This window comes from Ornithodoros turicata, chromosome 3, assembly GCF_037126465.1.
Source record: "Ornithodoros turicata isolate Travis chromosome 3, ASM3712646v1, whole genome shotgun sequence".
Taxonomy (NCBI): Eukaryota; Metazoa; Arthropoda; class Arachnida; order Ixodida; family Argasidae; genus Ornithodoros; species Ornithodoros turicata.
Window position 1 is genome coordinate 10,423,393 of NC_088203.1, and position 9,412 is coordinate 10,432,804.

The window sequence follows — 9,412 nt, forward strand, 5'->3', positions numbered from 1 at the left end:
GGACCTTCAGTGGACACCTTTCAGAGAAAAATCTGCCACCGAAGCGGGTCATTTGTTGCAGTAATTAATTGGTTTCGGTTTACGTATTTTTGTCGCGGCTGGTCGCGGCGAAGCGCAAAAGGACGTAATTCATTGGTGTAATTCATTGGTGTAATTCGTTGGTGTAAGGACGTAATTCATTGATGGATAAGGGAGTGAAAGAGCGTCTTTTTGCGCTTCGCCGCGACCAGCCGCGACAAAAATACGTAAACCGAAACCAATTAATTACTGCAACAAATGACCCACTTCGGTGGCAGATTTTTCTCTGAAAGGTGTCCACTGAAGGTCCCAAAAGGGGTAGTACCCATTTTAATACCGACAGCGCCCTGCTTTAGAAGTTACGTATACATCACCACACCAAGTTTCGCTCAATACTTATGCGTTTTCATATTACTGCATCGTCTCTCAAAGGACACAAATTACGTATTGCCGTCCACCGCCGTCTACACAACAAATTGATGTTAGTGCGCAATCGCACGTCCATCATGTGCGATGCTAAGTAGACAACACTCCGTTGAAACGTCTCCTGCGCGAAGCCTACACTGAACTTCACCGCATAGCACGCTCCTAGCCAACCATCATCTCGAATGATATCGTTATCAGCCCTGATTTGTTGAAAACCGGAGGCGTACCCCTTTTTTGTGACACTTATGCTGTTCGTAATTGTCACAGAAAAGGCGTACGCCTTCCGTTTTCAACAAATCAGGGCAGATAACGGCATCATTCGAGATGATGGTTTGCTAGGAGCGTGCTGTGCAGATTTTTAAGAGTGTACGTGGATCATGAAGTGTTTTCCAACAGCGAGACCAGTGACACTGTTGGGAATGTTGTATAAAACATGGTGTCTTCTTGATTACGTTGAGTGGATACGCTACACTGTGCGCTACGCGTGCATACCAATGGGTACACGCTAAACCACACTCTTCAGAACACAACTTGACCGCATAGCACGCTGTGCGCAAACCATCACGAAGAATGATAGGGTTATCGCCTCTGATTCGAAGAGAGGGGGCGTACGCCTTTTTGTGTCAATTTACATATATTCAAATTGCAAAAAGGCGTACGCCCACCCCTCTCTTCGAATCAGAAACGATAACCATATCATTTGGCGCACGGCGGGCTATGCGGTAAAGTTCTGCTTTTGGAGTGCAGGTAACGCATACAAGAGGTACATTTTTTAAGAGGTACACTAGTCTTCACATGCGGTACACGCAAAGCATAATGGACCGTTCCCATATTCGCGTCGCCCCTGGCGACGGAATGTCTAACGTCGTGTCTTTCCCCCAACAATGGTGACGCACGTTTCGGACTGGCACATTACGTGGGAAAGTAGCAAGAGAAGATTGGAAGAAGAATGCGGAAGAAAGCGCATTGTACTCGTTACCAGACCTCAAACGTCCGCGTAACCTTGAAACCGATTGTCTCCCACTCTAAAAAATATAACTCCTTTTTGGGTGTAATTTGACGATACCCTAACTGACTCCCTTTTTGGTGTATATCCACACCCTTTGGCAAAACTACACCCCTCAGAAAGGGTGTTCTCTGAACACCTCTTTTGGTGTAATCTAGCGGTACCCTGACTGACTCCCTTTTTGGTGTATGTCTGCACCCTCAGGCAAGACAACACCCTTCAGTAATTAAGGGTGTTATGCCGAGGGAACAGAAACACAACGGTTAGAATAACAGGCATATCTTTGTTTGGATTACCTATAATACACGGCATGCACTGCAATAACAAAACCGCACAATACAAACATAAAGGTGTTCACCAACATAGCGACGAAGATGAAGGTACTATACGGTGAGGCTAAGAGAAGTCCTGAGGAATGCCTTCATCAAATTAAGGGCGAACCACAAATTACATGATAGTTACGCAGATGGATGAGGCTAGAGAAGAATAGGCGATTTCAGATATTGCCCTTGTGCTCCGCACGGGGGCCCTCAGTCGCCCAAGTCACGCGCACTGATCTCTATGTATAAAGGCTGGATCGCGCATGGGAGAGGGGCTCGTGGGGGAGAGGCGTGCCTTCGGGCCGCCATGTTGGTGGGCCCTAAAGTGCTGTGTGTGCCCATAGAAAACAATGGGAGGCAACAGAGATTGTGAGTATTTATTGCGCTGCAAGCATTGATCGTTGTTTGTCATCACACAATTTTGTATGGTGCCAGTATACTGATGTATCCTAACAGTGTTTCACAGGTGTCCTGTCGTTCGATTCTTAATTACGTTATGTTTTGCATTCCGAAACTAGAACGTCACTGCAGTGCAGCGCTGGGGATTGTACTACAGCACGTTTCCAAGCCAATATTTCAATAAGAAACGACTTGAGGTGAACAACAACCATGTATATAATATCCCGTACTGCGTTCTGGACAAAAATTGTTCCATAAAGAACGGTCCGGGAAAAGATATACTCGCATGGCAGAAAGAGATCGTTCTGTAGAATCACAGCCGTTGTTTTAGATGTCAAGCATCGCCTTAGAAAGAGTCTTTTAGTAAACGACAGCGGTGCTTTGCCTCGCAAATATGGACACACCGAAGCAGCCCAAATAATTACTTCAAGCAATTAGATCACACTCGTTAGGACAGTTAATCAGGTAGTGATGTAAGCTTAATCAATTAAGTTACTTAGAAAGTGGTAACACCTCCTTGAGACACAGGACTTATCTCTTTTTGAAGTACAGCCCTTCTATGTTTGTTTGCTTCTTCCTTTATTTGTTCTGATTATTTGCATGGTGCGGTTGTGCCAAACTGAATGTCCTTCTCCAGCACTCACATGCTTTTGTTGAATACAACTGCAGCGTGAGAAAAGCTGCTTGGGGATGGGGTCCTGCTATCCAGTGCTGACTTTGTCATGCTTGTTATGTGGAGCATGTTCCAAAAAAATGCAGCTCAACGTATGGTCTTCAAATTGCAACAGGACTATTTGGAGCTTGAAACAGTTGTGATTTTGTCATTTTGGCCGTCGTGTACCCAGTCTGTGAAACGCAAACAAAAAAGTCTAACACGATATGCTTTTGTAATGAAGATCACTGATGATGAGTATTCATTCATTATATTATTCAACATTTTATGTCAAGTTTATACAACATCAAGTTTATTCAAGTTCAAGATTTATTTCTTGCGCTTATGCGTTTCAGGATACAATGAACGTGCAAGGAGGTCGCAAAAGACTACATTTATTGTTTTGTGACCTTGCTACAATGGCGATATATATTTTAGGAATGACAATGGTCAGGTACGCTCTCTAAATTTGTAGCACTCAATTTTAGGTTGGAATGAGCAATGAATAGCAACTTCCCTCCTGATATTTTCTCATATATGCTAAATTTTAAATTTAATGTGATCGAATATGTGATATAATAATAATATATAAGAATATAATATGTGATAAATGAATGTGATCAACAGTAGATGTAAACAACATGAGTAGCCAGAGAAGAGCATTCTCAATAAATAATTTTCTTCTTATAGCGTATATGCGCATGCCTATTAACTGAAACAATTATCACAGTTCCCTGACAAGTTTTAATTTCTGAGGGTGTACTGTAGAGGCTGCTTAGATCTACAACAGTTCATACAAGGCATTATATACTGTGAATGCCTTTAAAAATCCCATGTGACACATATGCCTTTACTTTCTGTAGGTGCTGTGGTAGTCAAGGTTTGTGGGCATTACGCAGGTTCTGCACCCATTTCTTGACGAGGCAGCTGTGAAGTAACCTGGATTGATGATGATTATTCCAATTTTTATGGTGCATCGACAACAAAGGAAATAATACATCAGAACATTGGTTTGGGTGCAACCAGTTAAAAATGAATATGTTGTTTAATAAATGCATTGGACAAATGTTAAAACACCAGTTTAAAACATGGTTTACAATCCCTGTATCTTCTAAAAATTAAAAAGATTAAAAACTATTCTAAAAAGAATATGGGGAAATCTTCTAAAAAGAATTATAATCTCTAATTATTATATTGCTGGGTTAAGGAGCCTAATGTGTAAGGTGTGTTTCTGATGTGAACATGCAAGAAAATATGCAAAACTGAGAGAGGCTAACCACAGTGCGTGCACTGAGGTTGTTCCTTCCTGTAAAGTAGAAACCAGTGGATGAGGAACGTGATACTTACCTGTACACCCAGCCGTATTACACTGCACAGATTATTCACTGGGCAGCCCTCATGACGAAACCTGTATTGAGAGACCACTTTTGCCTTAAAAACTGCTACAAATAGCACTACACGCTACAAATTACAGTCGACCCCCGTTTATCCGGACAGTGCCGTTCCCGGTGAAATCGTCCGGATATCGGGGCATCCGGATAAATGAAACGACCGAATAGAAACGTCCCAAAAAATAGAAACGCACAGAAATCCAGTCAATGACAGCTGTTACATAGTAGTGTAGGCACTCGATTCCTGCAAACTTTTGCTAATTGCATAGTTTTGGGCCACGCTGTTGCGCTGCTCGAAGAATGTCAGTGCGGACGCAAAGTGTCAATGTCGGAGCCTTGTTTCTCATTGGCGTCATCGGCACCGTCTTGCTGCACATCATCGGAGGCAACAGCAGCAATCACACCGTCATCAGGCATAGCTGCACACGCGTCATCATCCTTATCAACGTCAACGTAGTCAGAAACCGCAGCATCATCTACGGCAGTCGCAGTGAGCCTCTGCATCAGGGATCGCAGCTCAGCTATAGGGGAATGTCTTCATCGACCAACGGGCCGTAAGCCGTAAGGCCCTCGGGTTGGAGTATTCTCCTCTAGAACCGGACAGTTGCTCGAGATATTTCCAAATGACTCGGCTGGTCAACGTGACCCAACGCACACAAAGAGAAAAGAGGGTCATCGTCCACGGTTGTCTCCCCTACGGAGGAATGTAGGTCCCTGACGTGTGACGGGAATAACCCAAACACAGCGAAAAGGGTGACGAAGCGGGGTCAGCGTCTCCTCTTACTCACTGTGGTCCGGATAACTGAAGCTGGATTACAAGAGTTTTCGACTTTCGTTCCCTAGAATTCTTGTCCGAGTCCGGAAGCTGAAGTCCGGATAAACGAGAACAAAATACATGGAGGAAAATCCGTTCCCGTGGCTTTTGTCCGGATACCGCGGGATCCGGATAAATGAAGTCCGGATAAACGGGGGTCGACTGTATTACTATCGTAACAAGCTGACGGTACAGCTCAGACACAAAGGCGTTATTCAGGTCGCGCCACACCACCGTTACGTAGGATTCTTTGTCACAAATCAAACCAAGGCACAAAACAATACCAATACAGGAAAAAGGTGACAATCGTGGTCTCATTATGACGTAATACCGAACTTGTGCGTGAAGGTAATTCAAAGAAAGGAATGTGGCACTTGCTTCCGCAGAGAACACCGTGTACCATGCTAGCAATGCATGCAAAAAAGCGCTCGAGTGCTCGCACATATATTGATAACAACACTACCTGTGTAGTGTAACATGTTCTTTCAAGCATATTATGCACTCAAACTGTATTTGCCGCCGGGTAAAATGCAAGTGTGCTCGATTGAACGTCGGAAGAGCGATCAAGCAACCTGCATCCAGTGCTCGTTTTGGGCAAAAAAACACTTCATAATGGTCAACTAAATATACAGAATGTACGCCTATTTATTCCTCGATAAAGAGTGGCTCACCTGTATAAATTTAGGCCCTGTAACCTTGCCAGTACAGTTGGTACGACCGTAATTGCAAGAAGTTGCCATGATCGCTGCCGCGACTGTTGTGGGTACAGTAAGATGGCGGCCGGTTTCTTCACGCTCGCGCTCCCTATCCGCGACCCAGCCTTTTACAATCGAGATCAGTGGTCACGCGCATCGCGCAATGCGTCGTGGGAAATGGTTTACATTCGTGCTCGTCTGCCTGTTGCTCGAAGGTGTGGGAGCTGAAGGAGAGAGAAAACCGAAACCGTTTGCGCTCTTCCTCTTTTCTCTGACTCCTGAAAACTAAATCCCAAGGTGCAGCGGGGCTTTCGCAACACGGCGCTCTCTGGTGGGCCATCCATGCAATTTCTGAAATCGTCTAGGACTACACAAACACAGCCCTCGTCAACATGCAAGCAGCTCAAGATAGAAAGTAAGGCAATCGGTAAATGGTGATGATGATTGAATTTTATTGGCGCAAAAGCAACTCAAGCTATAATACGCCAAAACCATGGTAAAATTGTGACTAGTTAAAAATCAGATGATTATACTAAAATAGCTCAGAAATTAAGCACACTATGATAGTGTAGTTAAAAGACCAATGTCCCTACAAAAGCTGCAATCGGTAAAGGGTCAGCGAAGTGTCGGTAGCCAGACTCGAACCCATACCTTTCTGATTTCTGGTCAAGTGTACTACCAATTACACCATCAAACACACCAACACGCCAGGGCCTTGTTCAGAAGACACGCACAGCCAGAGCGTCAGAGGGTTGTGGCCTTGTGTTTTCGTTGCCCGCTACCTCTTGCCAGCTGCTTTACTTGCTACCACAAATTGCACCAACTTCGTGTGTTACGTATACCCCCTGTCTTTGCCTAACGGCCACATGTGACAGTTACAACGCGACGCGCACTGTTCTGATCTAATCCGTGCATTCCACTTAAGGTTCAAACATAATCTGAAGATACCCGCTTCAAAGGCATCTCAACCAACCAGACGAGGCAAAATACACCTACAACACTTACCAAACAGCACGATGCAGCGAGCCGCTCGGACAAGTTACTCGATCCGATGGGCACTGCGCATGTGTTGCTTGCATCCGTTTGGGACCCGGAACCGTAATCCTTGCAGTGTCATACTAAACTCAGATGGTCAAATGACCTGTAGGTCACCAAACGACCTCCCAAAAGAACACGAAAACTACAACTAACTCCAACCCCCACAGCTGGAGAACAAACAGAGTAAACAGCACACTGTTGCCAGACCTGTTGTAGCGAAGCATTAGAAATTTGATGGCTACTACATCTTTTTCACACCAGTTCTCGAAATTACACCCTGCAGAGCGGGACATGCACATATTACACCCATTTCAGACCAAAAACACGGTGTATTCTTTTTCTTCAGGGTGTAATGAGAGAGTAAAGCAGTTGATACACCCCAAATACGCCCCAATTGCACCTAAAAAGGAGTTTTATTTTTAAGAGTGTACGATAAATATCACAAATACATCGCTTTCAGGGATGATGCTTGTCCATCGCGGGCATGCATTGCCGTGATGCACAAACGCCGGACACACGGGGCCCAACACGCATGGATGAACGCTGACCCCTGCACCTCTCCTTCACCATTGCGGCTGCTCTGTGTTCATGCTTTATCTTTTCCACACCTTTGGATTCCTGTTCTTTCCGAACTTCAGTTTCTTCCGCAGAACGTAACACCAACCACAGAAGATGACTGACTCACCCATGATATACCACCAAACCCACTCCCACTGATTACAACAAAAACTAGCAGGCACAAAGGTTGATGCCTACTGAATGTACTTCCAAAATAGTTTGGCCGAATACCCTGTATTTACTGCGAAATCTGTTTTTTTAGTTCGCCGTCCGATCGTCCACTAGAACAGCTGACGTCACGCTCAGCTTTCGCTTTGGCTCATTGTTTGGTTTGTTTGGTTCTTTGTTTGGCTTGTTTACTGGCTCGTAGTTTCGCAATCGCCAGCAAGGCCAGCAATCATCACTCGTCAGGCTGAAAGCGAAATCGAGAGTCGCCTGTACGTATACGGGCACCATTCTCTGCGTCTTAATTTACTCCGGCTATGGTCAGTACACACAACCTCGCCTCGCCTTTGTGAGAGGTGCAGCGTGAGTGAATTGTGACAATGCCGTGCTTCTCGCAGTACGAGCAGGTACGCTACTAACAAAGATGTTTCGTGCCAAGTTCTCAGTTGATTTTGTGCGTGATTGAGTGGTACGAAACCAGTGGTTGAGTGCTCTGAAGAAAAGTGTCGTGTGCAATGCTCGAAGCATTTTGCATCAGAATGTTGCGAGGTCGTTCACCTGGCGGCAGATTTGGACTGAAAGGGGATGCGGCACCTGCCGCCAGTGTCCGCACGAACTTTCACTATGGCTTGCACACAATGTGAACGTGTGAACGACAAATATGGGGCTGCTAAACCCTATAGCCCGCGGTTGTATGTGAAGCTACGCAGTTAATCAGAGAAGCTGGTTAGGAAATTACATGAGTTTGGAGAAGTCTGAGCTTGGGCACAGGGAAGCCAATTCTTCGATCCCAAAATAAATTTACACGCCCTCACTTCTTAAGTTGCTTCCCGCGCGAAGGATGGTCTCCACCATGTGTAGCCGCGGTGTGTTATATATGTATCTGTTCTCCAGCAAATGCCTAATGCTCCTGGAAATATTTTTCGTAATATTTGTTGGTGTTGCTTGTTGGCTTCCAATTTAATGCTAATTGTTACTTAATTTCTTTCTTCTCCGATTCACATCCATGCTTTGTGAGTTTGTGCGCGAGTGTCTCCAGGTAATTTATTTTTTGTTATCGTTCCTTTCGTCATGTATTTTTTTTTTTTTTTATGTGTGGAAAGCTGCGCTGGGAAGCCGTCACTCGGATATGACGCTGAAACAAATCGAATATTACCGTTTTCTTCAATTATACCACAAAGCCCTTAAAAATATACCCTCTAGGAGGTATACGTATGTTTATACCCTGAGGTGCAAATAATATGCCTTCAGGGAGGTATAAAGAGAGTATACCTTGAGGAAGGTATAGCGTTTATACCTCAAAAGGTACACGCCCTGGGACAAGCCGTTTATACTCCAAAAGGTATAAATTTTTCTAACAGTGTATACTGCCGAGTACCTTGACCAGCAAGGGATGACGGTCAGCATGCTCATCAGTTTGGCAGAAATAGGTGTAGTCATGAGAAAGACTCGTGAATCATCGTTTTGACACATAGAACGTTGCAAGAGGGCCACATTTGCTCTGTATAGCACACTGTCATAACACATGTATGCTGTCCATTGGTTGACAAATTTCCTATTAAAAGGGGTACAGCTGGGCCAAGCTATGCTGTTAACATTGTTGATCACATTTTGCAGCTTAAATATATAGATGCTCTTTGCACATTTCCTAACAATATTAGCAAAACCAATATTACACCAACAACACTATTATAATTTCTGCTTCTCCTTGCTCAGGCCCCAGGGAAAAAGGCACATACAGCAGCACTGGTGAAGCAACGTCTTGTGCTACAATAATGGTGCCACAGTATCGTGAACATGCACACGTGTGCGCACATGGACAAGCAATGGTAATGGAAACCTGGTTCCGGTAAAATGGCTCATGATACTGTGGCTGGATATCTGGATCATAACGTTGCTTCACATATTCATGAGCATCAAGGTCACCATA